This window comes from Bactrocera neohumeralis, unplaced genomic scaffold, assembly GCF_024586455.1.
Source record: "Bactrocera neohumeralis isolate Rockhampton unplaced genomic scaffold, APGP_CSIRO_Bneo_wtdbg2-racon-allhic-juicebox.fasta_v2 cluster10, whole genome shotgun sequence".
NCBI classification, from domain to species: Eukaryota; Metazoa; Arthropoda; class Insecta; order Diptera; family Tephritidae; genus Bactrocera; species Bactrocera neohumeralis.
Window position 1 is genome coordinate 25,697,492 of NW_026089623.1, and position 25,118 is coordinate 25,722,609.

The following is a 25,118-nucleotide window of genomic DNA, read 5'->3' on the forward strand; positions in this document are numbered from 1 at the left end:
CTGCTCTAACAAACGCTGCATTTTCGGCAGTAGCTTTTCACAACTGGTTTGTGAGGTTTACTGTGCTGTTTTTTTTGTGAGGTTATTCTTGCTCAAATCTCACAAGAAAAAAGCACAAAACACTCACCACATTAGTTGAAAAGCATTTTACTTTATTTCTTCTTCACTGGCATAGAAACCACTTACGTGTTTGTAGACGGGTTAACAACAGCGCGCCAGGCGTTTCTTCTTTTCGCAAGGTGGCGCCAATTGGAGATTCCAAGCGAAGCCAGGTTTTTCTCCACTTGATCTTTCCAACGGAGTGGAGGTCTTCCTCTTCCTCTGCTTCCCCCGACGGGCACAGCGTCGCATACTTTCAGAGCTGGAGTGTTTTCGTCCATTCGGACAACATGATCTAGCCAGCGTAGCCGCTAACTTTTAATTCGCTGAACTATGTCAATGTCGTTCTATCGAATGCGATATTGGCCGTGGCCAACACGCAAATGACCATAAATCTTTCGCAGAACCTCATCGTCTAAGACTCTGCACCATATAGCAGGACGGGAATTATGAGTGACTTATGGAGGTTTGTTTTTATTCGTCGAGAGAGGACTTTACTTCTTAATTGCCTACTTAGTACAAAGTAGCACCTTTTGGAAAGAGATATTCTGCGTTGGATTTCGAGACTGACGTTGTTGTTGGTGTTGATGCTGGTTCCAAGATAGACGAAATTATCTACGAAATTATCGTCTTGCCCTCGTTCACCACTAGACCCATTTGCTTCAGTGCCTTATCCATTCTTCGGGTTACAATATTCCCTGATTTGTCAGGGAACTCCTTGATTTTGATCTTCGGCACAGATTCCCTGAAAATTCCCTGTGGTTTGGGTACATATGCAACGGGACTGATTTTGACTGAGACCTTATATGGTAACCCTATCCATTCTGAAGAAAGCAGAACTAACGGCGCGGTTGAAGATGGTACCTTCTCTATTTAGTTCTGCAGCTAGAATTATTTTCTCCAGAAGTACGTTGAAGAAGTCATAGCAAAAGTCAGTTATTTTTATATACCATAAATTATTGCTTGTATACCTTATTTTGATGCGCTCTCGCACTGGAATAAGTTCCTATCTTTAACTGAGTGTTTTTGTTTTTAATATTTTTAATAAATAACATGTCATGTCACATGTTTTTAAATAAAATACATTCCATACCGCAAAAAGTACCACTATAAAGTGTAGTCAAATATGCGCAACACTTGAAATTCTTGAATGGTAAGTTGTGCGTGCACGCAGGTGTATTTTTACACAAATATTTTTATACTCTTGCAACCAGTTGCTATTGAGTTTTAAAGTTTTGTTCACCTAACGGTTGTACGAATAAACTATAATTAAGCGACAAAGATAAACGGTTATATACATATACTAGAGGACCCGTCCACGCTTCACTGTGGCTGAAAATACTACAACTACCATCTATGTATATGATTTCTATTAGTTGGATTATAACTATTAGTTAAGGAGATTTTGAATTTTTGTGAAGCAGCTTGTGTTAATTTACAAAAAAATGGATCATAATACATTTCGTGTGTCAATGAAGCATTGCTTTTTTTGTGAAAATACTGTTTTATTTTGGCTCATGGAAATCCACCGATGAAAAGATATTTACTAAGCTTAAAGAGGCGAAAGCTCTGGGCAAAGTGTGTGCCTCGCAAGTTCATAATCCAACAAACACAACGAATAACTGATTCTGAGAAGTGTTTGAGTGCTCTTTAATCGTAATAAAACCGAATTTTTGCGTCGGTGTTTGACAATAGAAACATAGCTCCATCATTTCCCACTGAAGTCTAATCGACAGTTATTCTGGTGGACTGCACATGATGAACCGGTTCTCAGGCGTGGAAAGACGAAAAAGTCCGCTGGAAAGGTTATGACATCAGTTTTACTGAGCCAGTTATAATCTATTTCACTGCGTATTTGGTTGCAGCTCTTTTCTACTATTACAAATACCTAGCAATTGTATTATTTTTGAGGAAGAATCTGGTTAAAATTGTACGCATATATTCAAATGATTCCTACAAACATGAATTTTGAACAAATGCTTATGATTTGAAATATAAATTTTGTATTTATGAGTTTTATTAAATTTTGGTATAAAGAGGTAAAAGGTATCCTATGTCCTTACGCCGGTTGTAGGCTACCTCTCCATCAATTTTCAACCAAATCGGTTCAGCTGTTCTTGAGTTATAAATGGTGTAACTAACACAACTTTCTTTTATTTAATATATAATAAAACAGGAAAATAGTGTTTTACAGTTCATACTTAGGTTATGCTTAGGCACTGAAAATGGGAGGCTTAAGCAATGCTTAAATAACAGCTGATTTTTGTTTTGAATTTGCTTTGAATTTTCAGCGACATCTTTCGTAGCGTAGGGCAAGTGTCCGTTCGTTTGCACTCAATAACAGCTTATACTTTTCCTTCAGTTCCCATAGGTGCTCCGACTCGCTAGTGATGAAATTTGGGGTTCTTTTGTTGTTTTCATCAATTTTTGATATAATTTTCCTCGAAAATTTATGTATTGTCTGTTATAATTTAAATATTTCAAACATATTTTTATGAATGACATTTGTAAAACATATGTTGCCCATAACGTTGCCATATATCATAATAAAATTTTATAAAAATTAAGCATTGACTGTGAAACACAAACGACTACTCAGTTTGCAACAATACTTAGCTAAGATTTTATTTAGGCACAACTTAAGTATGGACTGTGAAACCGGGCATTAGCCATACAAAATTCTATACCTAAATGCAACTAAATGAAATTTTTTTTTGCATTTAGGAAATGCATGCAGAAATCAACTCTGCGATTTCCTAAATTCTTCTGAAATCTCCCAAATTCGAGGAAGATTTACTGGAAAAGAGTGGCAGCATTGCTTATTTGTCTGACCATACATATGTACATAACTTTATTTATTTCACGGATTGTATGTGATTTTTTCTTAAATTTAGAATATTGGAAGTCATAGATTCGTATAACTTTACCACAAATAATACCGGGTGATTTTTTAAGAGCTTGATAACTTTTTTAAAAAAACGCATAAAATTTTTGCAAAATCTCATCGGTTCTTTATTTGAAACGTTAGATTGGTTCATGACATTTACTTTTTGAAGATAATTTCATTTAAATGTTGACCGCGGCTGCTTCTTAGGTGGTCCATTCGGAAAGTCCAATTTTGGGCAACTCTTTCGAGCATTTCGGCCGGAATAGCCCGAATTTCTTCGGAAATGTTGTCTTCCAAAGCTGGAATAGTTGCTGGCTTATTTCTGTAGACTTTAGACTTGACGTAGCCCCACAAAAAATAGTCTAAAGGCGTTAAATCGCATGATCTTGGTGGCCAACTTACGGGTCCATTTCTTGAGATGCATTGTTCTACGAAGTTTTCCCTCAAAATGAACATAGAATCGCGAGCTGTGTGGCATGTAGCGCCATCTTGTTGAAACCACATGTCAACCAAGTTCAGTTCTTCCATTTTTGGCAACAAAAAGTTTGTTAGCATCTTGGTTGACATGTGGTTTCAACAAGATGGCGCTACATGCCACACAGCTCGCGATTCTATGGCCATTTTGAGGGAAAACTTCGGAGAAAAATTCATCTCAAGAAATGGATCCCCAACAGTACACTTGGCCACCAAGATCATCGATTTAACGCCTTTAGACTATTTTTGTGGGGCTAAAATTCGTCTAAAGTCTACAGAAAATTCCATTTATTTCCGAAGAAATTTATTTTGGGAAATGCTCGAAAAATGCCCAAAATTAACTTTCCGAATGGACCACCAAGATTTGTCAACATTTAAATGAAATGTATCTTTCAAAAAGTAAATGTCATTCTAACGTTTTAAAGAACCGATGATTTTTTTATGCGTTTTTTTTAAAAAGTTATCAAGCTCTTAAAAAATCACCCGATATAAACTTCAAACAACGCATTTTCATTTAATGTTTTTAGCAAGTGGCAGCTTTTGTTATGACAGCCGAAATCCATGAAAATTTAGAAAGAAATGTAGCGCCATCTACTGTAAGATACCGCACTTACTGAATACCGCTGTTAGCGCCACCAACTGGTGGATAGCTCTTTGCTAATAATAAACAAATAATTTGCAATAAATAAATAATGCGACTATAAGGAGAGTTATAAACTATCCTATCTTTCAAGTTGGACCAAACTGCACACAGTGTTAAAAATTTGATTAAAAACGGTTCAGTAGTTTAGGAGTCCATCGAAACCAAACAACGTGACACGTGATTTTTATATCTTAAGATAAGTAGACACAACACTTGTTACTAATAAGTATCGACTTACAACTTCCGGCACCAGAAAGTGCATGGTCAGCGTCTGCACTACCTGTTGTGCAGAATAAGATTCGTGGAAACGAACCACGCCACGGATAATTATTTAGTTTAGAATTAAGTATAAATATTGTAATTTGGTTAAGCTAAGTTTCAGTTTGATTACTCCAATAAAGCTACGCGGTAACGCTGCTCCAATGGAGCTCCGCTAAAAAACTATATTTTTTTTGGTTTTTCAATAACCAAAAGCTTAACTGGCGCCCGAGCTAAAAAGTCATAAATAATAGAGAATGAAAGGCCCCCTAGGAGCATAAAGCAAACGGGAAGCACTAGTTGCTAGGTAGGTAGGAGTGCAGCCCTATCGGGCTCAATTAGCACTTGATGTGCCAATTTGATACACTATTCGTAGAACCCCCTGTATCTGCTATTACGTTTCACCTTCTCTCTCAAACCATTTTGAGGTTTCGATAAAACTACTTATGTCCGATATGCTTTTCGTGGAAATCCATTCAAGGTTTGGTGCTTGGTGGATTCCGAGTGTTTTGTGTCGGATCTGTGCTAGAGTTGGGCATTCGCAGAGAAAGTGGAAGATTGTTTCCTTGTTCCCTGCTACTCCGCAGCCACGGCAGATGTCGTTGTAGGGCATACCCATTTTGGACGCATGTTCCCCAAAAGGCCAGTGTCCTGTTGTGGTAGCTGTTATTCTGTAAATACTTTTTTTTGACCTATTTAATAAGTCGTTGGTTCTTTTCCTGTCATATGTTGGCCATAATTGTTTAGTTTGACGCATTTTGTAATGTTTTTCCACCTGTTGTTTGCAATTTGTTGAAATTGTCTGTTGATCTCTCCTTTGATCGATCCTAGCGGGCTTGGTATTAACTCCGCCTCGGATTCATTCAGGAAAGCTCCTGCCTTTGCCAACTGGTCTGCTTTTTTGTTACCGAAAATTTTCCTGTGGCCGGGAACCCAGATCAAGTTTATATGGAGCTTGTCTTTTATTGAGCTTAGTGTTCTCTTGTAGTTGTGAACTATACTGGAATTTGGCATGGGTGAAGACAATGCCAGAAGGGCCGCCTGGCTATCCGTAAATACAGTTGCTTTATGTATATTCCCTTCGCAAGCTTTTTCTATGCCTAGTACTTCTGCTTGGAAGATGCTAGCCGAGTTCGGTAGACGTATAGAGAGAGATATGCCTAGATCAGTGGAGAATTCCCCCGTGCCTACTCCGCAGTCCATTTTGGACCTGTCGGTATAGACGGAGGTGGTATCTTCCTCTGCTATTGAACCTCTTCTCCATTCTCGTCTAGATGGTATCCTCACCTGGAAGTGTCTATTGAAATCCAGCTTTGGGAGAATGTAGTTTGATTTATTAATGGTGAGTTTGTTTAGGATTACATTATGTCCGCAGTTCTGTTGATTCCAACCTCCTGGTGCTGCTGCTGTTTTGTGAATAAAAATGTCCATTGGTAGTTGATGCAGGATCACATTGAGCGCATCAGTCGGACATGACCTGATTGCACCCGTAACATGCTGCTCTTTGCATTCCATTTAATTTTCTAATGTTGTATTGTTTGTTTAGCGCTGGCCACCATACCAGATCTCCATATGTAAGTATAGGTCTTATGACAGCCGTATACATCCACATTCTTCATTCTCATTCTTGTTGACGATTTTCTTACAAGTATAGTAGGCCATGTATGCTTTGTTTATTCTTTTTTCTATATTTATTTTCTAGGACAGTTTGGTGTCAATCTCCACCACCAAGTATTTAGCTGTGGGGGATAGAGTGAGTGTTGTACCGTATAGTAACGGAAGTTGAAACTGAGGTATTTTGGTTCTGCTTGTGAATAGCATCCGTTCTGTTATGTTCGGGTTAACTCATAGATCATTGTTTTTAGCCCATAGGTTTAACCTACGAAGTGCTCTTTCCGTAATCTCGCTGACTGTTGAAGGAAACATACCTGATACCAACAACACTATATCGCCTGCATACGCTACTGCTTTCCCTCCTCCACCGTTTAGTTGGACTAGTATTTCGTTTAGCGCTGCAACCCATAGAAGCGTCCCTCTACTCACATAGCTTGTTTGTGTTGCAGCGCCGTTTGAAGCTATAATCTCCCTATTCTCAAGCATCGATAGTATCCATCTGCTAGCCATCTGTCGTCTACGCCACCATGTGCCAGGGATTAATTATCGCATTTACTTCTATGTTGTTGAAGGCGCCCTCTATGTCTAGAAATGCAGCCATGGTGTATTGTATGTGGGGTAGTGATTTTTCAGTCACACTTATCACCTCGTAAAGGGCGGTTTCGGTTGATCGGCCCTTTATGTACGCATGTTGGGTCTTCGATTACTTCTCCTCCATTATGGCTCTTACGTGTAGATCTACTAGCCTTTCTAGTACCTTCAGCATAAAGGAGGTAAGGCTTATAGGTCTAAAATCCTTGGCATTCTCGTGTGTTCTTCTGCCTGGTTTTGGCAGGAACACAACTTTACTCCTTTTCCAACTTCTTGGGATGTAAGATAGTTGAATGCTAGCTTTGTATATATTTTCAAGCCTTAGAACCATTGGTTTTACCAGTTTTTGCAGCATTATGGGCATAATCCCGTCAGGACCTGCCGCTTTAAATGGTGCAAAATTATTTATGGCATATTTGATTTTTCTTTTGTCTACTATTTGGCTTCGATAGTCAGCTGCGTTCAGCGGTGGTTCTGGTTGAACCCTCGTTGAAGGTGTTTGCTGACTCCCGGGGAAGTGCGTTGTGATTAGTACCTCCAGAGACTCTTTTGCCGAGGAGGTCCAATCACTTCCCTCCGCCCTAATGTAGGCAGTATTAATATGATCTTTGGATAGCATTTTACTCAGCCTAGCGGCTTCTCTGCAACTTTCTATCGATGTGCAGAAAGATCGCCCTAAGTCGTTTTTAGCTTTCCTGACTGCTTTTTTGTATTCTTTCATAATATATTTATATGGCTGCTAGATTTTGGTTCTAAAACTCTTATTGAAAGCTTTCCTTAGTTGTGTTCTCAAATTCTGCGTTCACTGTTCCACCAAGGAAGAGACTTTCTTTTTTTCAAAATTGTTAGCGGAGTGGATTTATTAAAAGTTGTGGTTAAGATTTTTTCGAACATTTCTACTTCTGAATCTAGTTCCTCAGGATTTCTGATACTCTTATTGCCTCCCTTTTCAAGGCATTCTGTTGCTATACTGATAAATTTTCCCCATGCCGTTCTCCTAGGGTTCCGATATGTGAGAGGGCGCACTGTACTTCTCGCGGATGCTGAAGAGTATCCAGGAGTGATCCGACATGGAAGGCTCATCGGATACCCTCCAGATATCCACAACGAGACTGTCTGTGTCTGTTGATAGCGTGAGGTCAAGCACTTCCTCCCACCCCGGAAATCTATCCGAGCTTGGGAAAATAAAAGTTGGCTTATCGTCCTTCCTCTACTAGTCTGGTGAGCGGGGCCGGTGGTATGTCTTCGTCATGGGCCAAGTAGGCCGATACCAAGAAGGACTTTTCCTTCTGTTCCACCTTTACCACTGTGATATCTGCTGTGCTGTAATTAGGACAAAGAAATGCATTTATACTTTTATTGATAAGAATGCATGACCTAGGTTTACCTCTGTTCCGTGTGTAAAACAGGTTATAGTTGCTGCTGTTTAGCCCTTTAATGGTATCTTCATTGACCCAGGGCTCCTGTACTAGGCTGATGTCGATGCCCCCCTCGTTCACGAGGGGATTGTCAGATTCGCTGTAGCACTCTTCGAGTGCTGCAGGTTTGTCTGTACGCATCTTATGTTATTGGGCATCTCGAGATTCTTCGATGCCCACATTCCTTAGCAACTGGCTGGCGTCGTCGACCTCTTCCGTTTCGTCTTCGTCAGCCGCTTTGTCGCCTTGGAAGATTTTTAGTCTGGCCTTGCGGATTCCGAAGCTGATTTTGTAGTCAGTCTTCTTCAGAGCCTCAACGGACTCATCACAAATGGCCACAAGTATTGAGTTGCTTGCTTTATTCGGTTTTTCCTCCTTGATTAGCTGCCACTAATCTATACCAGGTATAGATTTGTTCTGCAGCTTACTGCACCTCAGGAGTTTTTCGCCTGGCTCCTCCAGAGGGGGTAGCCAAATGCGAGCACGAGGTCTCTTCGGAATGTCCCTGGCGGGTATAAGCCTCAATTGGAGGTCTACAAATGCGTTGCTAATTTTAGCAACACTACCCGTCAGGAAATATAGCGAGGCCTGGTCCGCGCACTTGATGACCCTGTAGCCGCTGAGGGTCTCAGAGGAGTCAAACTGCGGGTGAGGACCCGCAGGATTGTCGAGTCCATATCTTAGCACCATACTCGACAATCTGACGTCGATCTTCACCCATTTCTCCTGTATGGTGCGCGGAGAGGATGAATTTCCATCTATGATGGCCACCTGCAGGCTATCCCTGGCTACATCGCAGAAATGCCTTGCCGTTGTTGTGCTACTGTGTTCACCTTCACTCCGCCTCGGTTTTTTGGGCTGAGTTCCGGGTACTTCTGTGATGGAGCGATTTCTTTTCTGAGAAGTGCTCTCTCGTTTGCTTTCTTCTTGAGGTTGTGATTGCTTCCTTTTCAGGTAGCTTTCATATTCCTCTACGATAGATTTGAGGCGCTTTGATCCTCATCAACTAGGGCACCGGCTGCCTGGTCTTTGGCTATCTTCCGTAGTATGAAGACTGCCCTCTGGTACCGGTTTTTCCTCAGCTGATTCTGGAATTTCTTGCGCTTCTTTTTGATCTCTCCTTTAGCCGCCAGTGCACTTTAGTTGGTGCTCATGTGGCAGCCTTGGAGGTGGACGCTACTTCCTTTATATCTGAGGTTTTCACTGTTGTATCTACCGGTATACTTTAGTTGGTGCTCATGTGGCAGCCTTGGAGGTGGACGCTTCTTCCCTTATATCTGAGGTTTTCACTGTTGTATCTACCGGTATACTTTATTTGGTATGTCCGGTAATACTCTTACTCGTCTCCTGGCTGGAGGCAAGTAGTTCGTCTTCTTCGGATTCCGTAATAGGATTCCTATAGTTCATGTCCTTAGTCGTCGCTGTTGTCGTCAATTTGGTTGTTGTAGTTGATGTTGTTGTTGTTGTTCTGTTAATTTTTTCATTCATATTTTGGTCCCACGAGTAAACCGGAAAGGGTTGGGCACTCGCCCGCAGAGCCGGTATGCGGGGAGAAGGCTTTTATACCTCCGACCTCGCCCGGGCATCGGAGGGGACCGTTCGTGATCAGCTATTTATTACCCCCCTCTGACCATTCAGCCCTCGGCACGGGTACCTCGACACCTTGGCTTAGGGTGGTGTTGGTACGGGTATCATCATACTCCCACAATAGGAGATGGGCGTAAAACCTAGGGTTTATTCATCCAGATCACTATTGTGAGAATTATGAAGTGTCCTTCTTAGGTCGTAAGATTAGAGTGCGTTTCCTTTGGGATGCACACTTTACTCTTACTTAAGCCCCTTCGCCACGACAAGGCGACCAACTTCAAAGGGGCACTAGTTGCTAGCCAGCTTTATTCGTGAGTGTCTAAATTAGTAAAAACAACTATTCTATGGTGGAAAAAGTTAATTTTTTTTAAAAACAAACACAATAAAAAAATTACAAGTAATGCAAAAGTAGCGTTAAAACCGTTTTAATAAAACACACAAACTAATGCAAAAGCAACAAAAACGAGAAAAAAAAACTTAGAATAACAAATTGAAGAGTGTGGCGACTTGCAACTTGCTAAGCGTAAAATATACACAAGTTCAAGGATACAAATCATTTCAATTGTAACCGACATTAGGGACCAACAATAGACATAGAACATAGGAACAACTTAGGCGAATTGGACATGATACCTGACATCGTAAAATGTCTAAAGGCAATGTCTGGCAATCCAAAAGAATTCAACTCGTGAAAAAAAAGCGTAGATCGGGTTTTAGCTATATATGAACCTCAAAAGGGGACACCGAAGTATTACGGAATTTTAAGCGTAATACGGAACAAAATAATAGGCAATGCCGATGCGGCATTGGCAGCATACAATACGCCACTTGATTGGCAATCAATTTCCAAATGTCTAATTATGCACTACGGTGACAAGCGCGACTTGTCAACATTAGAATATCAAATGTCCACATTGGTCCAAGGAAATAGCACAGTTTCAGATTTCTTTCATTGATACTAAATAAATTAGGTTGTCTCGATATGGGCAACGAATCTCTTCGCATTCTGACGCAAACATATAGAGACAAAGCATTAGATACTTTTATAAGAGGGCTTAACGGGGATTTTCCTATACTATTAGGAATACGGGAGCCGGCAGACCTGTCCCAGGCTCTTCATCTCTGTTTAAAACTACAGAACCAAAACTTTCGTATGAACCATACGTACAATGCAAAACCTTACCTCCAGGAAGGAATTTTCCACTGCCACAAAGGCACCAATTTTATCCCCAGCTAGCGCATTTACCCCAACCACAGCGGACAACTTGGCAACCAAGGCAACAACAATATAACAATTTTCACTACGACAAAAACCCCCCAAGACCTCCGAAACCGCAGCCAGAGCCCATGGACGTCGACCCGAGCATACACTCTCGTCGCGTTAACTATATAAACAGACTCCAAGGAAGTGAGCACTTTGGCAAGAGGCCACAACAATTTCCTAATCAACAGCGAAGGAAAGAGCACCGAACATTTCACATTGACACAGCTTCACAAGAAGACGGACAATTTGGTGAACCAAGCGATATCCATTTTTTAGAATAATTAGCTCTTCGCTCCCCTTCTTCGAAGTAAAGGCGGAGAGCGGCAGAATTTTAAAATTTTTAGTGGATACAGGTTCCAGTAAAAATTATGTTAAGCCAGAGCTGGCAAAAAAATAATCCAAAACGACAATCCATTTTTTGCAAAATCTATTGCGGGAAATTTAGAAATCAGCGAAAATACTTATGTTCAACTTTTTAACTTTAATGATAAAACTAAATTCTATCTAATGCCACTTCTCAAAACATTTAACGGTATTCTAGGGAATGATACCCTTCGGGAATTTAAAGCCATTATATACACTGGCGAAAATTACATGACTTTAAGTAACGGCTTTAAGGTTCACCTCCCCTCACGGCGAGTGAACGCAATTAATGTAGATGAGGGAAACCTCTCAGAAAATCAAATGCACACGGTGGAAAACATCATAAATAAATACCCAAAGTTTTTTTCCGAACCTGACGAAAAGCTAACCTATACAACAAAAGTTGTCGGACAAATTCGGACAACACCCGATCCCCTGTTTACACAAAATTCTATCCATATCCTGCAGCATTGAAACAGGAAGTGGAATCTCAGGTAGAAAAGGTTTTAAGCGATGGTATAATTAGACCACCTAGATAACTCCCCAGTGTGGATTGTACCAAAGAAGCCAGACGAGGCAGGAAATAAACAATACCGTATGGTCATTGATTATTGGAAATTAAACAAAGTAACGATCGCGGACAGATACCCCATTCCGGAAATTACAGAAGTAATCTCTTAATTAGGTAATAGCAATTCATTCTCAGTTCTCGACCTTAAAAGTGGTTTTCACCAGATTCCACTAGAAAAATCTGATATAGAAAAAAACTGCTTTCTCTATCAACAATGGGAAGTTCGAATTTACTGGACTACCATTTGGCCTAAAAAATGCACCATCTATTTTTCAACGCGCATTAGATGATATATTAAGAGAACACAAATGTTGCTTCTTGTATATCGACGATATAATTGTTTTTAGCAAAACAGAAGAGGAACTAAGTAGAATTATTAGGGTATGTAATCACACCGGTTGGTATAAGAACCCACCCAAAAAAAGGTGAAGCCATTTCAAACTTTCCACAACCACAAAATTTAAAACAACTTCGCAGCTTCCTCGGCATGTCAGGGTACTACCGGCGTTTTATAAGAGATTACGCTAAACTTTCAAAACCCCTAACATCTCTTTTAAGAGGGGAAGACGGTCGTACATCAAAGAATAAATCTACTCACATAAAAATAAATTTGAATAGGGAAGCGATAGAAGCATTCATGAAAATAAAAAATTCCCTCACCTCAGAGGATATCATCCTCACGTACCCGGATTACAGCAAAGAATTAGAGCTGACGACAGATGCGTCCAACTTCGCCATAGGCGCAGTATTGTCTCAGTAAGATAGACCAATAGCATTTTTATCCAGGACATTAAGCAAAGCGGAAGAGCACTATGCCGCAAATGAAAAGAAATGTTAGCCATCATTTGGGCATTGAATTCATTTCGAAATTATCTGTTTGGATCGGCCAGAGTAAAAATATTTACCGATCATCAACCATTAACTTATGCGTTAAGCAATAAGAACTGTAATAGTAAGATGAAACGCTGGAAAGCAATACTAGAAGAATACAGTTATAAGATGCACTATAAGCCAGGTAGAACAAACGTCGTGGCCGACGAATTGTCAAGAATTCCACACCAGGATTAAGTTTTGCATACGCTATCAATAGCGACAAATTCGGATGATAGCTCATCCCACAATTTAATATACTGCGTAGAAGCACCAATTAACGCGATTAAAAACCAAATATTTTTAAATAAGGATGTAACATCGACATATCAATAAAATCATATTTCCCACCTACCTCCGTCATATAATAACCGAACCTGATTATGAACAAAATTTGATTTCTATTTTAAAAAGATATTTAAATCCGTCCGTAATAAACTGCATCAAAACGGAGGAGCACATTATGCGCAAGATTCAAGAAATTTAGCCCTTACACTTTGAAAAATATAAGATTAGGTTTTCGCAGTTCCAAGTGGAAGACATAACAAACGAGGAAGAGCAAGAGAATATTGTTATAAATGAACAGAAGAGAGCGCATAGAAATTGTAGGGAGAATAAGATACAAATTTTAGAAAAATTCTATTTTTAAAGTATGACGAATAAAATAAATAAGATAGTAAAAAAATGCGGTACTTGTAAGGAGAACAAGTACGATCGCCACCCATCAAAGCGGTAACTACAAGCCACACCCATACCTAATTACCCTGGACAAATAATCCACGTAGATATATAGTATTATTGATAGGCAAAAAGCTAGTTCTGACAGCAATGGACAAATTCTCAAAATACGCTATCGCAAAATCCATTATATCCAAGGCAACAGAGGATATCAGGCAACCTTTAAGGGACATTCTTTTCTTCCTTGTACCGGAAACATTGGTAATAGATAATGAAAGATTTGGCACCAAAATATATCGCACCCCCCCCTTACACAAGCTGCTCGAACGGTCAGGTTGAGAGCTTCCATTCTACTCTAGAGGAGATTATGCGTTGTCTGCAAACAGAGAAAACCCACCGATCGTTCCAAGAACTTTTGGAACAATCAATCAAAGAATATAACTACACTATCCATTCAACAACGGAAAAAAACCAATTGAAATCTTCTCCGGAAGACGGGTCAGTAGCGACCACAGGCTAATAGAAGAGGAAAGAAAAGAAACGAAAAAAGGCTTCAGGAAAAGCAATTGGCAGATCTTTCCTACCACAAGAAAAAACGTTAACTTCGGTTGCACAGAAGCTAAATACCCTTCACAGGTGCATTTCTCTTAGTAACTATGTGTTCAGTTTGTATGGAAGCTATATGCTATAGTAATTCGTTCTGAAAAATATTTTTGGAGATTATATTGTTACCTTAAGCAGTAATCCATGCCAAATTTCGTGAAGATACTACGTCAAATGCGAAAGTTTTCCATACAAGTCCTTGATTCCGAACGTTCGGTTTGTATAGCAGCTATATGCTATAGTAATCCGATCTGAGCAATTTATTACGATATTACATTATTTCTATAAGCAATAACTAATACCAAATTTCGTGAAGATATATCGTCAAATGAGAAAATTTCCCATGCAAGCATTTGCTTCCGATCATTTAGTTTGTATGGCAGCTATATGCTATAGTAATCCGATCTGAACAATTTCTTCGGAGATTACATTGTTGTCTTAGAAAATAATCTATACCAAATTTCGTGAAGATGCATTGTCAAATGTAAAAGTTTTACATACAAAAACTTGATTCCGATCATTCAGTTTGTATCGCAGCTATATGCAATAGTTAACCGATCTGAACAATTTCTTCGGAGATTGCATTGTTGTCTTAGAAAATAATCTGTACCAAATTTCGTGAAGATACATTGTCAAATGTGAAAGTTTTCCACACAAGCCCCTGATTCCGATCGTTCAGTTTATATGTCAGCTATATGCTATAGTTAACCGATCTGAACAATTTCTTCGGAGATTACATTGTTGTCTTAGAAAATAACCTGTGCCAACTTTTGTGAAGACACATTGTCAAATGTGAAAGTTTTCCACACAAGCCCCTGATTCCGATCGTTCAGTTTATAGTTCCGACAAATGAGCAGCTTCTTGAAGAGAAAATGACGTTTGCAAAATATCAAAACGATATCTTAAAAACTGAGGGACTAGTTGGTATATATACAGACAGACGGGCAGACAGACGGACATGGCTAAATCGACTCAGCTCGACATACTGATCACTTATATATATGTATACTTTATAGGGTCTCCGACCCTTCCTTCTAGGTGTTACAAACTTCGTGTTTAGGGTATAAAAATTACTTGCAGGTGGAAAAACCTCGAAATGGAGAACCTACAAATTTACCTCATCCTAATTATATTGGCACCCACTACAAAAACCCAACAAATTGACGTTCAGGTCTTGACAAACAATAATGGATATCTGCTAATTAAGACAGGAGAAGTAAGGGCAATCAACCATTATGATAAAGTCCTACATTTTATGAACTTAACGAAATATGAGGAAACACTTTCACTTATTTCAGACAACATTAATACACTAAAGACAACTACTTTCGAGGACAGACAATTGCTTGACACAACTCACAAAAATTTAATTTTATTAGAACCGAAGCTAGAAGGTTTACGCCCACATTTAAAATCTAAATGAGGTCTCCTTAATATCATAGGGAAAGGACTAAAATACATAGCAGGTACCATGGACAGCGATGACGAAAAAGAAATTAGCGACGCACTTACACAATTGCATAAAAGCGAAAGAACAGATGCACAAAATATTAATAATTTATTATACTTTAGTTACCTTATTTCCAGACAAATAAGCAACGTTACTGACCATATACATAAATAAGCAGCAAATTATTGTCAGTAATTACATAAACGAACTTAAATAAACAGCGCAGAATAGGATTAAGACTTTGGAAGACGACATTCAATTCATTAAACACACCTATCAGGGTAACACCGATATATCGCTTTTACGCAATCACGTGGACGACATTGGACAGATAATTTTTTCAAGCAAATTAGGCATAATACCAACAGATATACTGACATCTACAGAACTAAATCTCATTGCCGATTTCGAAAGCTATAGCCACACAAAAACAGTACTCATACCCCAATATTCTAACAGTATCCTATCCCAAATCAAAATTGAACCCCTTCCCCGTATAAACAATAAATCATTAGTTTTAGACAAATACGATGTACTAGTAGATGAAGATAATAATATGTACAATGTAGAAATTAAGGATAATCTGGAGAAAAATTTAATTAAAGAGAAGGATCAATGTTTAACAAATAAGCATTTTTATATAAAAATCGTCAAAAAGTATATTTGTCACCTGAATCTATTGCAGAGAACGTAGTAAACGTGCGGAAAAGTAATTTTTTACAAATAACAACGGCACACCCTACGAGCAACACCGATTGGGGACAATCGATTTAAGAGGGTAAGTGTTAACATAACACTTGTTACTAATAAGTATCGACTTACAACTTCCGGCACGTGTGACCGAAATGCACCAGAAAGTGCATGGTCAGCGTCTGCACTACCTGTTGTGCAGAATAAGATTCGTGGAAACGAATCACGCCACGGATAATTATTTAGTTTAGAATTAAGTATAAATATTGTAATTTGGTTTCAGTTGGATTACTCCAATAAAGCTACGCGGTAACGCTGCCCCAAGTTTTTCAATAACCAAAAGCTTAACTTATGTATAAATGATCAGGATGACGAGAAAAGTTTAAATCCGGTTGTCTGCCCGTCCGTCCAAGCTGTAACTTGAGTAAAAATTCAGATATCTTGAGGAACTTGGTATGTAGGTTCCTTAGTAAAAAAAAATTCGTAGTCATCGCGACGATCAGCTGAAAAGGAAACGCATTGGTTAAGCTAAGTTTCAGTTGGATTACTCCAATAAAGCTACGCGGTAACGCTGCCCCAAGTTTTTCAATAACCAAAAGCTTAACTTATGTATAAATGATCAGGATGACGAGAAAAGTTTAAATCCGGTTGTCTGCCCGTCCGTCCAAGCTGTAACTTGAGTAAAAATTCAGATATCTTGAGGAACTTGGTATGTAGGTTCCTTAGTAAAAAAAAATTCGTAGTCATCGCGACGATCAGCTGAAAAGGAAACGAAGCAAAGAACGCAGTCAGCAGAAGCAGCAGGAAACAACAATCGGGCAACAACAAATGCGATGACAGCAACCAGTCTGCAGGTACCAGCAAGCGCGCAGGCAACGAAGAAAATCACAACGCAAGGTGAGAATGTACCAATAAAAAAAGGCCAACAAACTGTTTATAATATAAAAAGGAAATTAAGTCCTTCAAAGTCAGCGGTCAAACCTAAAAAGTTTCAAGGCGGCACACCACATAAAAATAAAACGGAAGTTTTAAATGGCAACAGAATTGCCATACTATGCAATGGTTCAGACGACGCACATAGGAGCATTTGGTCTCAAAAACCGGACAAAATTATTTAAAGTCATTTTATGAATGAAAATGAATAAAAATGCATGATTAAATATAATAATGCAATATATAGTATTAAAATAAAACAAGTAAATAAGTAATTGTGTTATATGGGAAGTCGGCGGGCTTGTAGTCCGATTTCGCTTTTCACATAGTGACATAGGAAAATTAAAACAATGTTACGTTCCAAATTTTGTCGAAATTGGTCAGTCGGGTCCCGAGACATGGGATTTCACCAGAAATTGGGCGGTGCCACGCCCATTGTCCAATTTTCACACCGGCTCCGATTGAACCCCTTTATACCATCTATATACCACCCGTATTGAATAATTTAGCAGGATTTCAGTATTTAATTAAAAAAATAAATAAAGCAGTACTCATTTTTTGCAACTGACCAACTTTTTTCAACGCATGTTTTTTAAAGGGGGGGAAAGACGGGGAAAATGTTTAAGCTTATGTGTTAAGTAGAAACCCTGTAGCTTACTAAGAAAAATAATTCATTGCTCGACGTAGCCTGACACTTAAACAAAAAATTTTAGTTGTTTTTGATGATTCATTGTTTTTTCAAAAAAAAAATAAATAAAATAAAAATGCTTTAACAAAATTAAAGGCTGAAGGTCATTCATTTAATCGGTTCATTGTAGAATTGTTACTTAGGTACTAAAAAAATCAATTTTGAGTAGCATCGCTGAAGTTTGTAATTTTAATTTTTGTCCGGTTTTTGAAGATACTCCTATGTGCGACGGTGCGAAGGGTACCACCATAGTCGTTAATGCCAAACCACCTCCAATATATTTGCGCGAACGTAGCAGTACTCGTAATATTCTTGTTGCAAAATTAAGTGAAATTGTAGGTACTAACAATTTCCATATAGTGCCTTTGAAAAGAGGCAATATAGACGAAACAAAAATTCAGTTCTACACTGAAAAATGTTTTATGGAAATCTTTAATTTTTGTCAAATAAAATCAATAATTATTATTCGTATCAACTGAAGAGCTCTTGTTGTTGTATTTAAGGATATAGAGTCCGCCGTAGACTCTAGTGAAGTCAAAGAAGCATTGGAAGAATGCGGTTTTGGTATTAAAACTGTTGTAAATATATTTAATAGAAACAAAGTACCACAGCCAATGTTTAAAATTAAATTGTTGCCGAACTCTAATCAACTTTTAAAAAAATGAGACCCATCCTAAATATAATCTGAAATATTTTCTGCGTAGAGTTACTGTTGAAGAGCCACATAAAAGAAACGGTCCGGTACAATGTACTAACTGCCAAGAATATGGGTATACTAAATCATATTGCACTCTAAGCAGTGTCTGTGTGGTGATCTACATCCCACTTGAAAATGCACCCTTAAGAAAGAAGAATTAAATAAAAAATGCAGCTATTGTGGAGGAAATCAAACTGGTAATTACAGGGTTGACCTGTATATAAAGATTTGAAATCGAAGTTGTCACAGAGCATTCAAGCACGTCGTATCCAAATGTTACAAACACCCCGTATTGAATTTATAGCAACATCAGAGAAAAGTTGAAATCCTATTACTTCTATCAATAATAATATGCAAGGAAGCTATGCAATGAAAGGCAACACTGTGCAAATACAACTGCCGCAAAATCCTCCAAATGGAGGTATTGAAACTATGATTATAAATCTTACACAGTGTATGACACAATTTATCCAAGATTTAATAAAATCACAAAATCAAATTCTGCAAAATTTATAAAGTAAAAAATGAGCTTACTAATGTCTGCATATGGAATGCTAACGGTGTTAACCAACATAAATTAGAGATCATTAGATTTCTGTCTGAAAAAAATATAGATGTAATGCTTATATCGGAAACTCATTTAACAAATAAAAATAATTTCAATATAGCGGGATTTAGACTCTATCATAAATCATCCAGATGGAAAAGTGCATGGTGGCAGGGCAGTGTTGATTAGAAACCGTTTCAACCACTATGCCCTAGAATCTCATGCTACTCCACAGTTACAAGCTACAACAATATCACTAAAAAATCGGGCATTGTGACTTAAATCTTACGGCTATATACTGTCCACCTCGTTTTAAAATTACAGAAATCGAGTTTAAATACTTTTTTGGAACACTAGGTCAAAGATTTCTATCAGGTGGAGATTACAACGCAAAACACACGTACTGGGCTCACGTCTTATTAATCCGAAAGGACGACAGCTGTACTGCACTCTTATGAATAAGCATAATAAGATGGATATAATATCTCCTGGTAAGCCGACATACTGGCCTAGTGATAGAAAAAAAATACCAGACTTAATAGATTTTGCTGTAGTCAAAAATATAGATAGATCGCTTATGACAGCTAATTCATGTACAGACTTATGATCTGATCATTCTAAATAATAAAGTTATACGAACAGCCCATGATATTTGAGCCAAAAGTTTCTCTAACATCACATAAAACTAACTGGTTAAAGTTGAAGTTGAAGTATATCAGCAGCCACAGCAATATTGATTGCAAAATAAATTCAGGACTAGACATTGATCAACATATAAGAGAATTTAATAATGTAATAACTAATGCAGCTGTATTGGCAACACCAAAAAAAAAACAATAAACCAGTTGGTTTTAGAAAGATCAGCAATAATGAAATAGAGAAACTTGTAAATGAGAAAAGGGGAGCTAGGCGTGAATGGCAGTTAAATCGCTCCCCTTCAACTCTGCTTCAACTGAAATCTGCTGTACGAAAATTAAAAAAAGCGCTTAAACACGAGGGTGAACACAACACAGAAAATTATATAAAGAAACTGTGTCCAAATCTAGCAAGCAAAACTCCCTTTGGAAAGCCCAAAAGTCTTTCAAGCCACCAATAGATTCCAACATGCCTCTAAAACAGTTGGGCACGTAGTGATGAGGATAAGGCAAATTGCTTAGCAAATCACCTAAAAAAGGTATTTCAACCCAATTGCCTAAAGAACAACTTTAAGTTGCCAACCTTGCCCAATACCGCAAACGAGTCGCATGTGTCTATTAGGACTTCTACTTCTGAAGTTACTAGAATAATAAAAGAACTTAACCCAAAAAAGTCACCAGGACATGATAATATTACCCCAAAAATGCTAATTGAGTTACCAAATATTGTCGTAGAAGTGCTCTCTTTGCTCTTCAATGCAATTCTTAATCTCGGATACTATCCTAATTCATGGAAAAAGACGCAGATTATCTTGATAGATAAACCTGGAAAAGACTTAACACATCCGTCTTCATACAGACCAATCTGTCTTCTACCCTGTCTTTCTAAAATTTTTGTAAAAATTGTTACTATCAAAGATGACTCCTTTTCTCCACGAAAATAATATAATACCAACGGGTTTCGTGAAAAACATAGCACGATAGAGCAAGTAAATAGAATTACTAACGAAATAAGAAAAGCATTTGAGCACAGAATGTACTGTTCAGTTATTGAAGTTATACCTCTTATACGAGTTCGGAAAAGGTTGCGATAGATTCAGGTTGCGCAACCTTGCTCAATATGAATCTAACGCAACCTTGTCTGCGAAGATGTTCGAGCAGCAAGCGAAGCGGTGACAATCGGCGATCGTTTGTTCGTTTCTTTCGGCACAGCTCGGCTTTTCTACCAACAACACAATGTTGCCACGCTTATGCTGTTGTTGTTTTTTTAGAACAATGTTTCAATTTTTGGTTGGTGACATAATCACATGTGTGCGCATATGTATGTTTGTATGCTTGTGCATTATTGAAGTTATGCTTCTATTTCTTTCGTTTGACTTTCATTTCTGCGAATTCTCAACTATTTTGCGTATCTTTTGGTTGAAATACTCTGCGTTGGCCGTTGCAAAGTTAAGACTATACTTCTCAGGATCATTCATTCCTTTCATTTCTTCAAAGAAATTAATGACCTTTAGAAATATGCATATTTGCATTATTTCGTTGTCATTTCCATATTCGTAGCAATAGAATTTCTATGGCATAAGTAAAGTAATGGCCGCCGATTTTCACCCCTTGCCGCTGTAGCAGCTTCGACTACAGACATGCGTAAATATGTATGTATGTATACGTAGGATCGTGAATACATATCGGCGCAGATTTTTGCGAGAAGCACCAGAAAGTTGTGCAATTTATGATTTTTGGCTTTTGCCATCGTCGCGAAAAGACGACTTGTTGGCAAAGACATGCTCGGGGAGATGTTACTGCCTCTGTTTTATTAATGAAGCGAGATCACTTGTGGAATTTGCGCATGCGTTCATGAATGAAATCGTTTTTGTTGTAAAATGTACTACACTTGTTCTTCGCCAATTTGGCTGCCATATTGTCTTGTGAAGATCAATTTTTTGTTGGTGACATATTCATATGTGTACGCATATGTATGTTTGTATGCTTGTGCATTATTTGTTTGGCAATGTATGCAAATATAAATTAAACCATTAGTTTGTGGTTTTGATTTTTAGTTAAAGCTACCGATGTCAGGCTGCCAATAGATAGTGTAGCTTTCTTAAGAGAATTTATCCGCTTGATGTTGGTGAGGTGTAATTCTTTTAAAGCTCCCAATGATAGCAATTCAATACGTTCTTTTTCTATTGGGGCTGGTTTCAAAATTGCGGGAATGGCTTCAATTGTTTTTGCTTCGATATTGCTAAATATTTGATTGTTAATTTTGATTGTTGAGTTGTAAAATATTATGACATGTGTTCCATTTATTTCTTTAGTTTCTCCATCGGCTTCTATTTTTCCATTAAATTTATTCAGCAATATTATTCCAGTTTTTGTTTCTTCGATTGTGGGCACGTGATTCCCGTTTGTTATGGTACATGTGGAACTTAAGCTATTTACTATTCTACTTATACAATCGTCTTTACTTAGATCTATTAGATTAATTTCTTTACAAATTGCTATTTCGTTAAAATTTTCACATTCATTTTTAATTCCGTATATTTTATTTTTTCCTTTAAGAATATCTTTATAGTCCGTTTTAATTACATAATTGTTTTCTTTCTTTACAGGTCTTATAATTATTTTTTAAAATGTTTCTTAAAAAGTTAACGGAATTTTTATCATATATAAAATCGTCATATCTTTGCTTAGTACATTTATCTTTGAGAATTTCAGTGCCTCTTCGGCAGTTTTAAAAGGCATTTGTTCCTCATTTAGTTTATTAATAGAAAACTTAACTTCATCAATGCTTAAAAGTATTGAGTTTATTATATCTTGTTTTGCCCATTGGATGGCATATTTTATATTCTTTGATCAATCTTATTCTCTTTTGTAAATTTATCATAATTTCTGTTATGACGTCTTCATCCTTTTTAATGGTATTTAACACTTTATTGACAATATTTGTTATATTATTTATACGTATTTCAAATAAATTATTAATAATTATTTGATTATTATTATTTTGGTTCAGATTATTCAAATTGTCATTTATAATATTAAGATCATTATGATCAGGAGATCCGGCGATGTATTTCCATGCCATTCCTAATATGTCAATTGATCTCCTCTTCTTTTTGTTTTCTACCGGTTTAAGGGTGTTGAGGATTTCAAAAGTTTGGGTAGTTTCATGTTTGAGGATAGGATAAAGGAAGTTATCTTTAGAGACTTGAGTGGTTATTTCATTATAAGTTTCTGTCAGGAAATGTTCGTAACGGTCTAGGTCAATGAGGTGTATTAGTCTAAGTGATCCGTCCTGTATTTTTGCATTTCCGTTGTCTATTGTAATGAGTTGAGCTTTACTGTAGTCCAAAATTTTTACATCTGCTAGTGAAGATGTAATCACCGTGAAAATAATTATAAATTTGGATAGATCCATTGTTCCTAAAATAGATAGTTAAGTTTTTATTAGAGGTTTGTGAATTATACGTCCTGACATTGTTTTAACTGTTGTTCTATTATTCTCAGATACTATTTTTCTATTATATTTTGGAGTTAGTTTTGACCCAAGCCTTTTATTTTTGCATAAATTATATCTCCTGGGGAATATTCTTTAGGTTCTCATCTTTTGCTGTTATGGTAAGAAAGATCTTGTTCCTGTTTTTCCTTAAGTAATATAATATTTTCGTTTCTCTGCTGCTCTAACTGTTGCGGGTCGGTAAAAATTATATTCCCAAAGAATGTAGCGATGGGTTTGTTTCTGGTTGTTGAATGTATCGTTGAATTATATTCTTGCACAGATTTGAATAATAATTCTTCGAACGTTATTCCTATGTTGTTTGCTTTTAAACATCTCATTATTTCAGAAAGTGTACTATGGAATCTTTCTACTTGTCCGTTACTAGTGCTACTATAGGATGGTGTGGTATATACGTTAATAGATATTCGGTCCTTTAGTAAAGTTAATATTGTGGCTGAATTGAGAGATTTTTCGTTATCTACTCTTACTTGTTTTGGTATTCCAAATTAGATCATTAATTCTCTTATTGGGTTTTTTATATGTTCTATTGCTTTGGACTGTATAATTTTAACCTGTGCGTATTTTGAAAATTTATCAATGGCCGTGAGTATTAGCCGTTTTTCTGTCGAGTAAATATCAATGTGTACGATTTCTCCTGGAAACTGAGGAATGGGAGTCTCTTGTAACCGTGGTTTTGGAGGATGTCTATCATATTTATGCTCGCGACATATCAAACATTGTTTAACCGTTTTTTCGATTTTAGAATGCATGCTTGGAAAGTAAAATTTTGTAATATTTGTGTTTTGTTTTCGCGACTATTTCTATGTACTTTCTGATGTTCTTTAATAATTATTTCTTCCTGTTCTGTCTCTGACACGATGTCTTGAAGTAGGGTTTGTGTGAATCTAATTTTGATATTTGCAAAGTGAAGTGGATATATTTCCTTATTTTTTCCCATTAAGCTTTCTGTAGTGTATAAACCGTTAAGTAATGCTGGGTCAAGGTGTTGTTTAAATATGTCTATAATGTCCTGTGTCGAATATTCTCGTTTTGTAATTGTATGTCTATGGAAACAGGGAAATTGTATTTCAAACGTATAGTTATCTATGTCACCGATTAAGATGAATAGTTGATTTTTGAAGGCATTTATGGGTGCTTCAGTAGCTGGGATGAGCTGATGTGCGGAACTTTCGTCGCTATGGTCAGTAGTCGTTAGGGCGTGAACGTCAGTCTGTGGAGGTCTCGATAGTGCGTCGGCTACAACGTTTGTCTTTCCTGGTTTGTATTTCATTTCGTAATTGTACTCTTCGAGGATACATTTCCATCTTTCAATTTTATAATTTTTATTACTTAATTCATAGGTTAGGGGTTGATGGTCTGTGAAAATGATTACTTTGGGTGAACCATACAAATAACTTCTGAAACTATTAAGTGCCCATATTATTGCCAGCATTTCTTTTTCATTTGCGGCGTAATTTTCTTCAGCTTTACTTAGTGAACGGGATATGAATGCTATGGGTTTGCCTGATTGTTCTAAGGCTGCTCCGAGAGCATAATTAGATGCATCAGTGGTGAGGTGAAAATCTTTATTAAAGTCAGGATATGCTAGAACTACTTCCTTTGAAACGAGTGAGGATTTTATTTATTTTATTGAGGGCTTCTAGTGCTGCGCTATTGAGAGTTATCTGCTTTTTACAGGATGCATTTTTTGAAATGCGCCCATCCTCCCCTCTTAAGAGCGAAGTAAGGGGCTTGGCTAACTTAGCATAATCCCTTATGAAGCGGCGGTAGTAGCCGGAAAGGCCAAGGAAAGATCTTAAGTCTTTCAAAGTTTTCGGACATGGGAAGTTTTGTATAGCTTCAACTTTTGAAGGATTGGTTTTTACACCACTTGGTGAAATAATAAAGCCTAGGAACTCGACTTCATTTCGGAAGAATTCGCATTTGTCCAGTTTAACTTTCATATTTGCTTCTTTGAGAGTGCGAAATATTTGTTCAATATTTTGGAGATGGCTTTCTTCATCTTCGCCGAAAACTATTATGTCATCAATGTAGACAT

At 37.5% G+C, this 25,118-nt stretch overlaps 1 protein-coding gene and 1 long non-coding RNA gene across 4 annotated transcripts in view; one reads left to right on the forward strand and one right to left on the reverse strand.

Annotated features, from left to right (window-relative positions):
* The window catches only part of LOC126765196 (uncharacterized), a 461,867-nt gene that overhangs the window by 140,761 nt on the left and 295,988 nt on the right, over nt 1–25,118 (forward strand). The gene's annotated exons all lie outside the window — the stretch shown is intronic.
* On the reverse strand, nt 3,088–3,640 carry LOC126765440 (uncharacterized). The gene is made up of 2 exons (XR_007668394.1): nt 3,497–3,640; nt 3,088–3,315 (listed from the first exon to the last, which is right to left on the reverse strand). It is a non-coding gene; the product is annotated as an uncharacterized LOC126765440 (long non-coding RNA).